The following is a 15,914-nucleotide window of genomic DNA, read 5'->3' on the forward strand; positions in this document are numbered from 1 at the left end:
CCTTCCTCCCCACAAATACATCAGAAATACATCTACATGTGGAACAACTACTACAGAACACCTACTGAATGCTGGCAGAAGACCTCAGACCTGCCGAAAGGCAAGAAACTCACCACGTACCTGGGTAGGGCAAAAGAAAAAAGAATAAACAGAGACAAAAGAATAGGGACGGGACCTGCACCAGTGGGTGGGAGCTGTGAAGGAGGAAAGGTTTCCACACACTAGAAGCCCCTTCCCGGGCGGGGACTGCTGGTGGCAGAGGGGGGAGCTTTGGAGCCGCAGAGGAGGGCGCAGCAACAGGGGTGCAGAGGGCAAAGCGGAGAGATCCCCGCACAGAGGATCTGTGCTGACCAGCACTCACCAGCCCGAGAGGCTTGTCTGCTCACCCGCCGGGGCAGCCTGGGGCTGGGAGCTGAGGCTTGGGCTTCGGAGCTTAGATCCCAGGGAGAGAACTGGGGTTGGCGGCGTGAACACAGCCTGAAGGGACTAGTGCACCACAGCTAGCCAGGAGGGAATCCAGGAAAAAGTCTGGAGCTCCCTAAGAGACAAGAGACTTTTTCTTGCCTCTTTGTTTCCTGGTATGAGAGAAGAGCGGATTAAGAGCGCCGCTTAAAAGAGCTCCAGTATAACTGATTCACTTTGTTATAAAGCAGAAACTAACACAACATTGTAAAGCAATTATACTCCAATAACGACGTGGAAAAAAAAAAAAAAAGGCACTCCAGAGACGGGCACGAGCCGTGGCTATCAGCGCGAACACCAGAGATGGGCATGGGACCCTAGGGCTGCTGCTGCTGTCACCAACAAGCCTGTGTGCAAGCACAGGTCACTATCCACACCTCCCCTCCCGGGAGCCTGTGAAGCCCACCACTGCCAGGGCCCTGTGATCCAGTGACAACTTCCCCGGGAGAACACACGGCGCACCTCAGGCTGGTGCAACATCTCATCGGCCTCTGCCACCGCAGGCTCGTCCAGCATCCGTACCCCACCCTCCCCCCGGCCTGAGTGAGCCAGAGCCCCCGAATCACCTACTCCTTTAACCCTGTCCTGTCTGAGCAAAGAACAGATGCCCTCAGGCGACCTACACACAGAGGCAGGTACAAATCCAAAGCTGAACCCCGGGAGATGTGAGAACAAAGAAGAGAAAGGGAAATCTCTCCCAGCAGCCTCAGGAGCAGCAGATTAAATCTTCACAATCAACTTGATGTACCCTGCATCTGTGGAATACATGAATAGACAATGAATCATCCCAAATTGAGGAGGTGGACTTTGGGAGCAATGATATATATATATTTTTTTCCTTTTTCTCTTTTTGAGAGTGTGTATGTGTATGCTTCTGTGTGTGATTTTGTTTGTACAGCTTTGCTTTTACCATTTGTCCTAGGGTTCTGTCTGTCCTTTTTTTTTAATTAAATTTTTTTCTTAATAATTATTTTTTATTTTAATAACTTTATTTTACTTTATTTTATCTTCATCTTTCTTCTTTCTTTTTCTCCCTTTTATTCTGAGCCGTGTAGGGGACAGGCTCTTGGTGCTTCAGCCAGGCATCAGGGCTGTGCCACTGAGGTGGGAGAGCCAAGTTCAAAGACACTGGTCCACAAGAGACCTCCCAGCTCCACGTAATATCAAATGGCCAAAATTGCCCAGAGATCTCCATCTCAACATCAAGACCCAGCTCCACTTAACGACCAGCAAGCTACAATGCTGGGCACCCTATGCCAAATAACTAGAAAGACAGGAACACAACCCCACCCATTAGCAGAGAGTCTGCCTAAAATCATAATAAGGTCAAAGACACCCCAAAACACACCACTGGACACGGTCCTGCCCACCAGAAAGATAAGATCCAGCCTCATCCACCAGAACACAGGCAACAGTCCCCTCCACCAGGAAGCCTACACAACCCACTGAACCAAACTTAGCCATTGGAGACAGACAACAAAAACAATGGGAACTATGAACAAGCAGCCTGTGAAAAGGAGACCCCAAACACAGTAAGTTAAGCAAAATGAGAAGGCACAGAAACACACAGCAGATGAAGGAGTAAGGGAAAACCCCACCAGACCTAACAAATGAAGAGGAAATAGGCAGTCTACCTGAAAAAGAATTCAAAATAATGATAGTAAAGATGGTCCAAAATCTTGGAAATAGAATGGAGAAAATATAAGAAACGTTTAACAAGGACCTAGAAGAACTAAACAGCAAACAAACAGAGATGAACAACACAGTAAATGAAATTAAAAAATTCTCTAGAAGGGATCAATAGCACAATAACTGAGGCAGAAGAACGGATAAGTGACCTGGAAGATAAAATAGTGGAAATAACTACTGCAGAGCAGAATAAAGAAAAAAGGATGGAAAGACTTGAGGACAATCTCAGAGACCTCTGGGATGACATTAAATGCACCAACGTTCGAATTATAGGAGTCCCAGAGGAAGAGAAAAAGAAAGGGACTGAGAAAATATTTGAAGAGATTACAGTTGAAAACTTCCCTAATATGGGAAAGGAAACATTTAATCAAGTCCAGGAAGCACAGAGAGTCCCATACAGGATAAATCCGAGGAGAAACACACCAAGACACATATTAATCAAACTATCAAAAATTAAATACAAAGAAAAAATATTAAAAGCAGCAAAGGAAAAACAACAAGTAACACATAAGGGAATCCCCATAAGGTTAACAGCTGATCTTTCAGCAGAAACTCTTCAAGCCAGAAGGGAGTGGCAGGACATATTGAAAGTGATGAAAAAGAAAAACCTACAGCCAAGATTACTCTACCCAGCAAGGATCTCATTCAGATTTGATAGAGAAATTAAAACCTTTACAGACAAGCAAAAGCTAAGAGAATTCAGCACCACCAAACCAGCTTTACAACAAATGCTAAAGGAACTTCTCTAGGCAGGAAACACAGGAGAAGGAAAAGACCTACAATAACAAACCCAAAACAATTAAGAAAACGGTAATAGGAACATACATATCGATAATTACCATAAATGTAAATGGATTAAATGCTCCAACCAAAAGACATAGACTGGCTGAATGGATACAAAAACAAGACCCGTATATATGCTGTCTACAAGAGACCCACTTCAGACCTAGGGACACATACAGACTGAAAGTGAGGGGATGGAAAGTGATATTCCATGCAAATGGAAATCAAAAGAAAGCTAGAGTAGCAATTCTCATATCAGACAAAATAGACTTTAAAACAAACACTATTACAAAAGACAAAGAAGGACACTACATAATGATCAAGGGATCAATCCAAGAAGAAGATATAACAACTGTAAATATATATGCACCCAACATAGGAGCACCTCAATACATAAGGCAAATACTAACAGCCATAAAAGGGGAAATCAACAGTAACACAATCATAGCAGGGGACTTTAACACCCCACTTTCACCAATGTACAGATCATATAAAATGAAAATAAGGAACCACAAGCTTTAAATGATACATTAAACAAAATAGACTTAATTGATATTTATAGGACATTCCATCCAAAAACAACAGAATATACTTTCTTCTCAAGTGCGCATGGAACATTCTCCAGGATAGATCATATCTTGGGTCACAAATCAAGCCTTGGTAAATTTAAGAAAATTGAAATCATAACAAGTATCTTTTCCGACCACAATGCTATGAGACTAGATATCAATTACAGGAAAAAATCTGTAAGAAATACAAACACATGGAGAATAAACAACACACTTACTTAATTACCAAAAGATCACTGAAGAAATCAAAGAGGAAATCAAAAAATACGTAGAAACAATGACAATGAAAACACAATGACCCAAAACCTATGGGATGCAGCAAAAGCAGTTCTAAGAGGGAAGTTTATAGCTATACAACCCTACCTTAAGAAACAAGAAACATCTCAAATAAACAACCTAACCTTATGCCTAAAGCAATTAGAGAAAGAAGAAGAAAAACCCCCCAAAGTTAGCAGAAGGAAAGAAATCATAAAGATCAGATTAGAAATAAATGAAAAAGAAATGAAGGAAACGATAGCAAAGATCAATAAAACTAAAAGCTGGTTCTTTGAGAAGATAAGCAAAATAGATAAACCATTAGCCAGACTAAGAAAAATAAAAGACTCAAATCAACAGAATTAGAAATGAAAAAGGAAGAGTAACAACTGACACTGCAGAAATACAAGGGATCATGAGAGATTACTATAAGCAGCTCTATGCCAATAAAATGGACAACCTGTAAGAAATGGACAAATTCTTAGAAATGCACAACCTGCCAAGACTGAATCAGGAAGAAATAGAAAATATGAACAGACCAATCACAAGCACTGAAATTGAAACTGTGATTAAAAATATTCCAACATGGGCTTCCCTGGTGGCGCAGTGGTTGAGAGTCCGCCTGCCGATGCAGGGGACACGTGTTCATGCCCCAGTCCGGGAAGATCCCACATGCCACGGAGTGGCTGCAACCGTGAGCCATGGCCACTGAGCCTGCGCATCGGGAGCTGTGGTCCGCAACGGGAGAGGCCACAACACTGAGAGGCCCACGTACGGCAAAAAAAACAAACAAACAAAAAAACAACTTCCAACAAACAAAAGCCCAGGACCTGATGGCTTCACAGAATTCTATCAAACATTTAGAGAAGAGGTAACACCTATCCTTCTCAAACTCTTCCAAAATATAGCAGAGGGAGGAACACTCCCAAATTCATTCTACAAGGCCACCATCACCTTGATACCAAAACCAGACAGGGATGTCACAAAGAAAGAAAACTACAGGCCAATATCACTGATGAACATAGATGCAAAAATCCTCAACAAAATACTAGCAAACAGAATCCAACAGCACATTGAAAGGCTCATACACCATGATCAAGTGGGATTTATTCCAGGAATGCAAGGATTCTTCAATATACGCAAATCAATCAATGTGATAAACAGTATTAACAAATTGAAGGAGAAAAACCATATGATCATCTCAACAGATGCAGAGAAAGCTTTTGACAAAATTCAACACCCTTTTATGATAAAAACCCTGCAGAAAGTAGACATAGAGGGAACTTTCCTCAACATAATAAAGGCCATATATGACAAACCCACAGCCAACATCATCCTCAATGGTGAAAAACTGAAAGCATTTCCACTAAGATCAGGAACAAGACAAGGTTGCCCACTCTCACCACTATTGTTCAACATTGTTTTGGAAGTTCTAGTCACAGCAATCAGAGAAGAAAAGGAAATAAAAGAAATCCAAATCGGAAAAGAAGAAGTAAAGCTGTCACTGTTTGCAGATGACATGATACTATACATAGAGAATCCTAAAGATGCTACCAGAAGACTACTAGAGCTAATCAATGAATTTGGTAAAGTTGCAGGATACAAAATTAATGCACAGAAATCTCTGGCATTCCTATACACTAATGATGAAAAATCTGAAAGTGAAATCAAGAAAACACTCCCATTTAGCATTGCAACGAAAAGAATAAAATATCTAGGAATAAACCTACCTAAGGAGACAAACGACCTGTATGCAGAAAATTATAAGACACTGATGAAAGAAATTAAAGATGATACAAATAGATGCAGAGATATACCATGTTCTTGGATTGGGAGAATAAACATTGTGAAAACGACTCTACTACCCAAAGCAATCTACAGATTCAGTGCAATCCCTATCAAACTACCACTGGCATTTTTCACAGAACTAGAGCAAAAAATTTCACAATTTGTATGGAAACACAAAAGACCCCGAATAGCCAAAGCAATCTTGAGAACAAAAATCGGAGCTGGAGGAATCAGGCTCCCTGACTTCAGACTATACTACAAAGCTACAGTAATCAAGACAGTATGGTACTGGCACAAAAACAGCAAGATAGATCAAGGGAACAGGCTAGAGAGCACAGAGATAAACCCACACACATATGGTCACCTTATCTTTGATAAAGGAGGCAAGAATATACAGTGGAGAAAAGACAGCCTCTTCAATAAGTGGTGTTGGGAAAACTGGACAGCAACATGTAAAAGAATTAAATTATAACACTCCCTAACACCATATACAAAAATAAACTCAGAATCTATTAAAGACCTAAATGTAAGGCCAGACACCATCAAACTCTTAGGGGAAAACATAGGCAGAACACTCTATGACATAAATCACAGCAAGATCCTTTTTGACCCATCTCCTACAGAAATGGAAATAAAAACAAAAATCAACAGATGGGACCTCCTGAAACTGAAAAGCTTTTGCACAGCAAAGGATACCATAAACAAGACGAAAAGACAACCCTCACAATGGGAGAAAGTATTTACAAATGAAGCATCTGACAAAGGATTAATCTCCAAAACATACAAGCAACTCATGCAGCTCAATATCAAGAATACAAACAACCCAATCCAAAAATGGGCAGAAGACCTATATGGACATTTCTCCAAAGAAGATATACAGATTGCCAACAAACACATGAAAGAATGCTCAACATCATTAATCATTAGAGAAATGCAAATCAAAGCTACAATGAGATATCATCTCACACCAGTCAGAATGGCCATCATCAAAAAATCTAGAAACAATAAATGCTGGAGAGGGTGTGGAGAAAAGGGATCCCTTTTGCCCTGTTGGTGGGAATGTAAATTGATACAGCCACTATGGAGAACAGTATGGAGGTTCCTTAGAAAACTACAAATAGAACTACCATATGACCCAGCAATCCCACTACTGGGCATATACCCTGAGAAAACCATAATTCAAAAAGAGTCATGTACCAAAATGTTCACTGCAGCTCTGTTTACAATAGCCAGGACATGGAAGCAACCTAAGTGTCCATCAACAGATGAATGGATGAAGAAGATGTGGCATATATATACAACGGAATATTACTCAGCCCTAAAAAGGAATGAAACTGAGTTATTTGTAGTGAGGTGGATGGACCTAGAGACTGTCATTCAGAGTGAAGTGAGTCAGATCGAGAAAAACAAATACCGTATGCTAACACATATATATGGAATCTAAAAAAAAAAGAAAAGAAAATGGTCAGTAGAACCTAAGGTCAAGAAGGGAATAAAGATGCAGACCTACTAGAGAATGCACTTGAGGATATGGGGAGAGGGAAGGGTAAGCTGGGACAAAGTGAGAGAGTGACATAGACATATATGAACTACCAAACGTAAAACAGATAGCTAGTGGGAAGCAGCCACATAGCACAGGGAGATCAGCTCGGTGCTTTGTGACCACCTAGAGGGGTGGGATAGGGAGGGTGGGAGGGAGGGAGATGCAAGAGGGAAGAGATATGGGGACATATGTATATGTATAACTGATTCACTTTGTTATAAAACAGAAACTGACACACCATTGTCAAGCAATTATACTCTAATAAAGATATTAAAAAAAACAAAAAACCACATGATCATCTCAATAGACACAGAAAAAGCTTTTGATAAAATTCAACATTCATGATAAAAACTCTCACCAAAATGGGTATAGAGAAAACATATATCAACATTAAAAAAGCCATTTACAACAAACCCACAGCCAACGTAATATGCAATGTTAAAAAGCTGAAAGCCTTCCTGCTATATTTAGCAACAAGTTTGCCCACTCTCACCACTTCTATTTAACACAGTATTGGAAGTCTTAGCCACAGCAAATCAGACAAGAAATAAAAAGTATCCAATTTGGAAGGGAAGAGGTAAAACTGTCACTACTTGTAGGTGACATGATATTCTATATACAGAGCCCTAAAAACTCCACACAAAACGATTAGAACTGATACATGAATTCAGCAAGGTAGTAGGATACAAGATTAATATATAGAAAACTGTTTCATTTCTTTACACAAACAATGAAATATCAGAAATTAAAAAACAACCCCATTTAAATCACATCAAAAGGGACTTCCCTGGTGGTGCAGTGGTTAAGAATCTGCCTGCCAATGCAGGGGACATGGGTTCGAACCTTGGTGCAGGAAGATCCCACATGCTGCAGAGCAACTAAGCCCATGCGCCACAACTGCTGAGCCTGCAAGCCACAACTACTAAGCCCACGTGCCACAAGTACTGAAGCCCGCGTGCCCAGAGCCCGTGCTCCACAAGAGAAGCCACCACAATGAGAAGCTGGCGCACTGCAACAAAGAGTAGTCCCCGCTTGCCTCAGCTACAGAAAGCCCACATGTGGCAACAAAGACCCCACCCCCCTAAAAATGCAGCCAAAAATAAATAAAATCACATCAAAAAAAATAATACGCAGGTATAAATTTAACCAAGGAGATGAAAGACCTATATACTGAAAATATAAAACATTGGTAAAGGAAATTGATGATTCAAAGAAATGGAAAGCTATCCCATGCTCTGGGATTGGAAGAATATTGTTAAAATGGCCATACTACTCAAAGCAATCTATAGATTTAACGTGATACTATCAAAATACCCAGGACACTTTCCACAGAACTAGCATACTAAAAGTTATATGGAATTACAAAAGACCCAGAATTGCCAAAGCAATCGTGAGGAAAAAGAACAAAGCTGGAGGCATAACCCTTCAAGACTTCAGAAAATAATACAAAGCTACAGTAATCAAAACAGCATGGTACTGGCACAAAAACAGACAGATGGATCAATGGGACAGAATAGAGAGCCCAGAAATAAACCCACCAACCTATGGTCAATTAATCTTTGACAAAGGAGGCAAGAATATACAATGGAGAAAAGACAGTCTCTTCAGCAGGTGGTGTTGAGAACCCTGGACAGTTACATGTAAATCAATGAAATTAGAACACACCTTCATGCCATATACAAAAATAAACTTAATGGAATAAAGACTAAATATGACTTGACACCATAAAACTCCTAGAAGAGAACATAGGCAAAACATTCTTGGACATAAATCATAGCAATATTTTTATAGCTCAGTCGTCCAAGGCAAAAGAAATAAAAGCAAAATTAAACAAATGGGACTTAATCAAATTTAAAAGCTTTTGCACAGCAAAGGAAACCATCAACAAAAAGACAACCTATGGAATGGGAGAAAATACTTGTAAATGGTGCAACTGACAAGCGGTTAATATCCAAACAGCTCAAACAACTCAATATCAAGAAAACAACCCAATCAAAAACTGAGAAGACCTAAATAGACATTTCTCCAAAGAAGACATATAGATGGCCAACAGGCACATGAAAAGCTTCTCAACATCACTAATTATTAGAGAAATGCAAATCAAAACCACAATGACCTAACACCGATCAGAACGACTGTCAAAAAGTCTCCAAATAATAGATGCTGGAGAGAGTATGGGGAAAAAGGAATGCTCATACACTGTTGGTGGGAATGTAAATTGGTGCAGCCACTGTGGAAAACAGCATGAAGGTTCCTTAAAAAACTAAAAATAGAGCTATGATATGATCCAGCAATCCCACTCCTGGGCATATATCCAGAGAAAACTCTAATTCTCTAATTTGAAAAGATACATGCACCCCAGTGTTCACAGCAGCACTATTTACAATAGCTAAGACGTGGAAACAACCCAAGTGCCCATCAACAGACAACTGGCTTAAGATATGGTATACATACAATGGAATATTACTCAGCCATAAAAAGTGAAATATTGCCATTTGCAGCAACATGGATGGACCTAGAGTTTATCATACTAAGTGAAGTAAGTCAGACTGAGAAAGACAAATATTATAACATTTATATGTGGAATCTAAAAAATAATATTGATGAATCTATATACAAAACCAAAACAGACTCACAGACACAGAAAAGAAACTTATGGTTACCAAAGGGGAAATAGGGGGAAGGGATAAATTAGGGGTATGGAATTAACAGATATGATCTACTATACATAAAATAGATACGCAACAAGGATTTACTATATAGCACAGGGAACTATATTCAATACCTTGTAATAACCTGTAATGGAAAATAATCTGAAAACATATACAACTAATCCCTTTGCTGTATGCCTGAAAGTAATCCAATATTTTAAATCAGCTATATTTCAATTTTAAAATACATAAAATCATTTAGTTTTGTGGATAACTCCAAGGGTGGCGTCTCTGGTGCCCCCTCTTAGATAGGGTAGTCCTATGTCTAAACAGGATAGTGGTTAACCATACTTCCTGGGAATGTGATGCCTGGGAGAAGAATGCAGGCCAACTTAACAGGTGATGTGGTATATACGCCAAATATTGATTGTAGTATAACGACCCCAAAAAGAAACTGAGTGTTGTTGCTAGACAAAGATTTTGCCTGATCATCTGGGAGGTAAAATGTGCCAAAGCCTCCTCTCTCTTAGCACTTAATCAAATTCTCGGTATCCACGACATCCACATGGCAAGGAGGATGTAATAAATCTTACCATTTTGTGGCAGCCCACCATCTTTTGAATGGCCTTTCTATATTTTAGTAAACCTCCATATTTTGAGTCTTGCTTCCTCAAGTCTCCTTTGCACTAGAAGACAGACAGTAACCTGGGCGTTGGCAATTAGAAACACCTGCCCTAAGCAACACGAAGAACAAGTTCCGTGCAGTTTCCCATGTGCTGGTGTGAGTCATGGCATATCTGTCTGGCTTTCAGAGGGCATCGCGGTCGCAAGGGTCATATTCGTGAAACAGAAATGGCATCAGTGCTGGTGCTACTGTAAAGTCGAGTTCCTAGATTTTAGTGCTCAGAGGTGGCGATTTTTTTTCTCCTTCCCTTTTTTGTTGTTTTTTCTACTTTTTTTCTTGAGGTGAAATTCACATAACCTAAAACTAACCGTTTTAAAGTATTTCTGTGGCATCCAGTACAATTGTGCAACCACTACTTCTCTCTAGTTCCAAAACATTTTCATCACACCAAAAGGAAACCCTGCACTATTAAGCAGTGGTAGTTTCTTTCTCATGGCAGTTTTGTAGCAAGGTTTGAGATATTATTCCTGGGAGCTTATCCTGGAGTCATTTTCTGCAGTGGTAAATTACATAAGAGTGAAAATATACAAGGGTAATCCTAGAGAAACAGTTTGTGCCTAGATTAGTTCTTGGACATACTACCTTCAAAAGGAATGTTTTAAACCAACCAAAGACTAACACCAACATGCTTACATCTTGGGTCCATTTTAAATTAAAAATCCAACATAGGGCTTCCCTGGTGGCGCAGTGGTTGAGAGTCCGCCTGCTGATGCAGGGGACACGGGTTCGTTCCCCGGTCCGGGAAGATCCCACGTGCTGCGGAGCGGCTGGGCCCGTGAGCCATGGCTGCTGAGCCTGCACGTCCGGAGCCTGTGTTCCACAACGGGAGAGGCCACAACAGTGAGAGGCCTGCGTACCGCCAAAAAAAAAAAAATTCCAACATAGTAAGTGCATTCTTTTTTTTTCTTAATTTTGTTTTATGAGTTTGGAAATACAATCAATTGTGAAAATGTAATTGGGTAAATTACGAGTATAGTTCTTTCACAAATCCCTGCTGTTCATACTTTTCTCTAAGATGTAGTTTGACCCAGTCAAGAATTATGGCTTCAACATGCCCCCAGTTGTCTTGGCATTCCTGGGCCTGCCTCAAACAAATATAAGAGGTGGTGTTAGCCTGAGGCAAGCCAACTCTCACTGCATGCACAGTGTCATCACTGCGGCTACAGGCTGCCCCACGGTGCTAGGCTCTGTGTTCTTTTAGCCACTGGAATGAAGCGAAGTTCCCTTCCCCAGCAGTCATGTGATGGAGAATCCAGGAGTATGGCACCAGGGATGACGCTGGCCACACTCCAAGTGGAGGCTGACCCTGTGTCCTGCTGTAGCAGGGCCAGTCCTAAATGAGCAGGTTGGGCAGCAGCCAACTTTAAGGACCCTGCAGGCAGCAGGTGAGGGAGGAGGAGCAGAGGGAGGGGAAACTCCCAGGAACAGAATAAGAATTGGCAGCTGACATTTGGAATCTGCAGCTTCCAGTTCAGGACAGGACGGTGTACCATTTCCAGTACACTTCCTCTCCAAATGTTTCTTGGGCAATTCTACTAAAAATATTTTTGAAAGGAGCTATGGTTAGTGGAAGACCATAGCTGCCCAAGCCATATGAGATGGTATGCAGCTTTTGTAGTATAAAGCAAAAATCTCAGTAGTAATTATCTAAGGATCACTAATAGTAGCCTCGCCAATACTTGGCTCAGCTGAGGATGAGATGCCTAAGGCAAAGAGGTCAATGCAAAAATTCCATCATGCTTCATTGTATGAGAGTTTACGATTCATTATATGTTTAGTCTGTCCATGTGAAACCCAGTCCATACGTTTACCAGTGGCTGTTTTACTGCCTCCAAAACTTGCTTTTTTATTGTTTCGAATGTCTCTTTGCTTATTCCATTTCCTTCTGTTTAAAATCGTTAATGTTCTTTTGAATTATATATCATTTCTCTGTGTGTGAGGCATCTAGACCCTTTGAGAAAATATTCAAAGCTCTTTGACCTATGATTGGTCGCTTACTGAGCATGTATTTTTTGAGTGTCTACTGTATAGCAAGCCTCATGAAAGGCACTGGGCCTAAAAAGACTACAAGAAAAGCACCATCCTCAGATGGCTTTTCTAGGTCACGGAATTAAATTTCTCTTTCCCAGGATCATTTAATTGCCACTCCGTTGATTGGGTTCCATTTTCAGTGAGAACATTTGGAGGCTCATGGATAATTGGGTATTTTCATAAACCACATTAAATTGTATAATTCTAAATTTCTATAATGAAAAAAGAATGTAAGTCCCAAATCACATATTATTGTGAGTTATTGCAATAGGCAAAACTAAAAATATGCTTGCCTCAGACCTATGCTTTTTCAAGTTAATAATGGGCATTTTTGAGAGGACCCTAAATGCATTTATTTCCAATCAGCAGATAATAGCACTTGAATTCAAAGCAAAGTTACAATGGTGTTCTGTTTAACATTATGAGAAGTACACACAAAACTTCCAGAAAATGATTAAGTGAAAACTGAACATATTCAAACTGAAGATTCTCCGATTTGTCTTAGAAGGGGCAACATTGGGATTCTTTGGTCAAGTACCTTTAATTGAACAAAGTAAACGCTTTTACTACTCCTCAGTGTACTCAAACAACTGGCCTTTTTTTCTATTAAGTATCATATTAAACCATCTGAAATTTTATTTTCAATCAAGGAAATAAGATTTACATTTTTCTCTGATTAATTTTTCTCAGGACCAGTGTAATGAAGTTAACTTGATTTACAGCAATTTATAGTATTACTGCTGCAGGCAACTAAGCTATCCATTGCATTCTATAAAATCAAGACCACACAGAAGAAATACTTCCAAACAACTCAGAGAAGTAAGAAAGGAAACATCCCTGGATACTAGGTCTGTAAAATGGGTATATGCATTTTCTTAAATGCTCATCATCATTGGAAGGCATGATTATCCTGCTGTTTGTGTGTGAGACCAATACAGCTGTAAAAATAGCAAACACATACCCAATGTATTATTTCATTGGAGAGGATGTTTTCATTTTCTAGACTCCATGTATGATTTCAAATGAAATACTTGTTAGGATTTTGGGGTTTGAGTTGCATAAAAACTGAATCATTTTCTTTTAATAATATGAAAAGAGAGCCAATGAAATCAGAAATTTGGGGTGAAAGAAGGAAAAAACTGATAAACAAAGCCCTCAGTGTTGCATTTAGCAATGGTTTAGATTCATGATTAACAAGTCCATAATAGTTAAATCCTGAGAAGATAACTTTACACTCTGCAAACTTCTTCTCAAATTACTAGTAAAATCTTTATATTATATCTGAAAGTCTTATTGAATGTTTTCCTCTTTCCTTTCAAACAGCCAGAGAAAACCCACAAAATACCAAAACTCAACCAGCATGAAATAATCTATATGATCCTTTAACCAGGAAATTTGTAATTTGAAAGTCCAAAAGAGAATCTCCAGTCCCAGATAGCTCCACAGGAGAATTCTGCCAAATATTTAAAGAAATTAATGTAAGTTTTACATAATTTCTTCCAGAAAACAGAAGAAAAGGAGACACTTCCCAACTCATTTTATAAAGCCAGTATTACTCTGATACCAAAACCAGACAAAAACAGTACAGAAAAGAAACCTACACACCAATCTCTCTCAAGAACTTAGATGCAAAAATCCTCAACAAAATATTAACAAATCAAATCCAACAATTTGAAAAAAAAAGCATATACCATTACCAAATGGGATTTATTCCGTATATGCAAGGCTAGTTCAACATTAAAAAAAGAAATCAATGTAATTCACCATATAAACAGGCTAAAGAAGAAGAATCAATGATATTATCAGTTGACACAGGAGAAGCACTTGACAAAATCCAACCTCATTCCAAATAGCCAGGGGTCCCTACCTTGGGATCTGGTAGTGTTGACTCCACTCTCAGGCAGCTGTTCCCATCCTTGATATACTCCCTATTGGGCTGCACCCCACAGGCCTGCAAGCCTTGTAGTTACCCAGCCTCAAAACTGAAGAGGGGGCTTCCCTGGTGGCGCAGTGGTTGAGAGTCCGCCTGCCGATGCAGGGGACACGGGGTTCGTGCCCGGGTCCGGGAAGATCCCACATGCCGCGGAGCGGCTGGGCCCGTGAGCCATGGCCGCTGGGCCTGCGCGTCCAGAGCCTGTGCTCCGCGGCGGGGGAGGCCACAGCAGTGAGAGGCCCGCGTACCGCCAAAAAAACAAAAACAAAAAAAAACTGAAGAAAGAGCCTGGAGATGGTGACAGAGACATCAATGGCTTATTGGATAGGGGATCTTACATCCACCTCTGAAGCAAAAAGTCCTGGAGCAACACCCCCACTGCAGACCACAGACAGGACATGGCAGCCATCTTCACTAGTCTGGGAGGTGGGTGGGGGAAAGCTACCATTTATAGGAGGAATTGATGTCGTCAGTTGGCTCATCAGTTACCAGGGAAACCAACAGCTGGGGCACTCCCTAAAAGCCCCTCAGATTAACAACCCTCACGACCATCATGAGGGCAGATGTCTCCCTTTAGTAAACTAGCAGGTGGAGTCGTTCTGGCCTAAGGATTAGAACAATCACCAGCTGGGGCAGGGGGCAAGCACGTTCATATGACTAGGGTATAGGGGAAGCAGGCACTGGGTGAGCAGGGGATGTACAGAGAGCAAGAGAACAGCCATCCTGAGTGGCCTGACCCATACACTACATAAGAAAAATTCATTTCATATCCATTTTGTAAAGGACTCAGATTTTAAAAGAAATACATGGATGGAAATGGTATAAGTCAACACAGATTTATGGTATCATAATTTCCCAAGTGACATAGTAGAAATGTGATTTTTTCACATAAATAGTACTTTTTCTAAATAAATAATGTAGTTGGAAGGTTCATAATTACTCCTACAGTATACACTTTACTGGACTAAGCTGATAAACGCCATAACGTTTCTGTTCCCGAGACCCACCATTATACATTAACATTTTAATGGACACACTCGTTATATAGCCAGGATAGCAATTTCCAGATCTAGTGCTAATGTACTTCCTGGCTAAAGCTGAAACTCTTAAGAGCAATTAACTAAGTCATGAATTAATATTGTTTAGACATCAGCCTTTAGAACTAAATGGGATAATGTATGTTAAACCCTTAGCACATTTCCTGCCATAGGGTCAGTACTAATAAATGATAGCCATTAATATCAGCATTATAAATAAATGATGTCATGAGGTTTTCTACATCGATTACTGCCACTTGTAAAAAAAATGTTTTTTTAATGTAAAGCACTTTCAAGCTATGGATAAATTTCTCAAATCCGTTCTCAAATCTGTGGTCTTATATGATGGAAATGCTTTCACGCTCTCACAAGGCCAATCACTACTCTATCAACCCAAAGTTCAATTAAACCAGTTACTAACAGTTTTTCCCTGTAGGCACCTTCAGCCATCTACATGCTATATATGCCTGTCAGTAAAAACAAATGCT

This window comes from Orcinus orca, chromosome 7, assembly GCF_937001465.1.
Source record: "Orcinus orca chromosome 7, mOrcOrc1.1, whole genome shotgun sequence".
NCBI lineage: Eukaryota > Metazoa > Chordata > Mammalia > Artiodactyla > Delphinidae > Orcinus > Orcinus orca.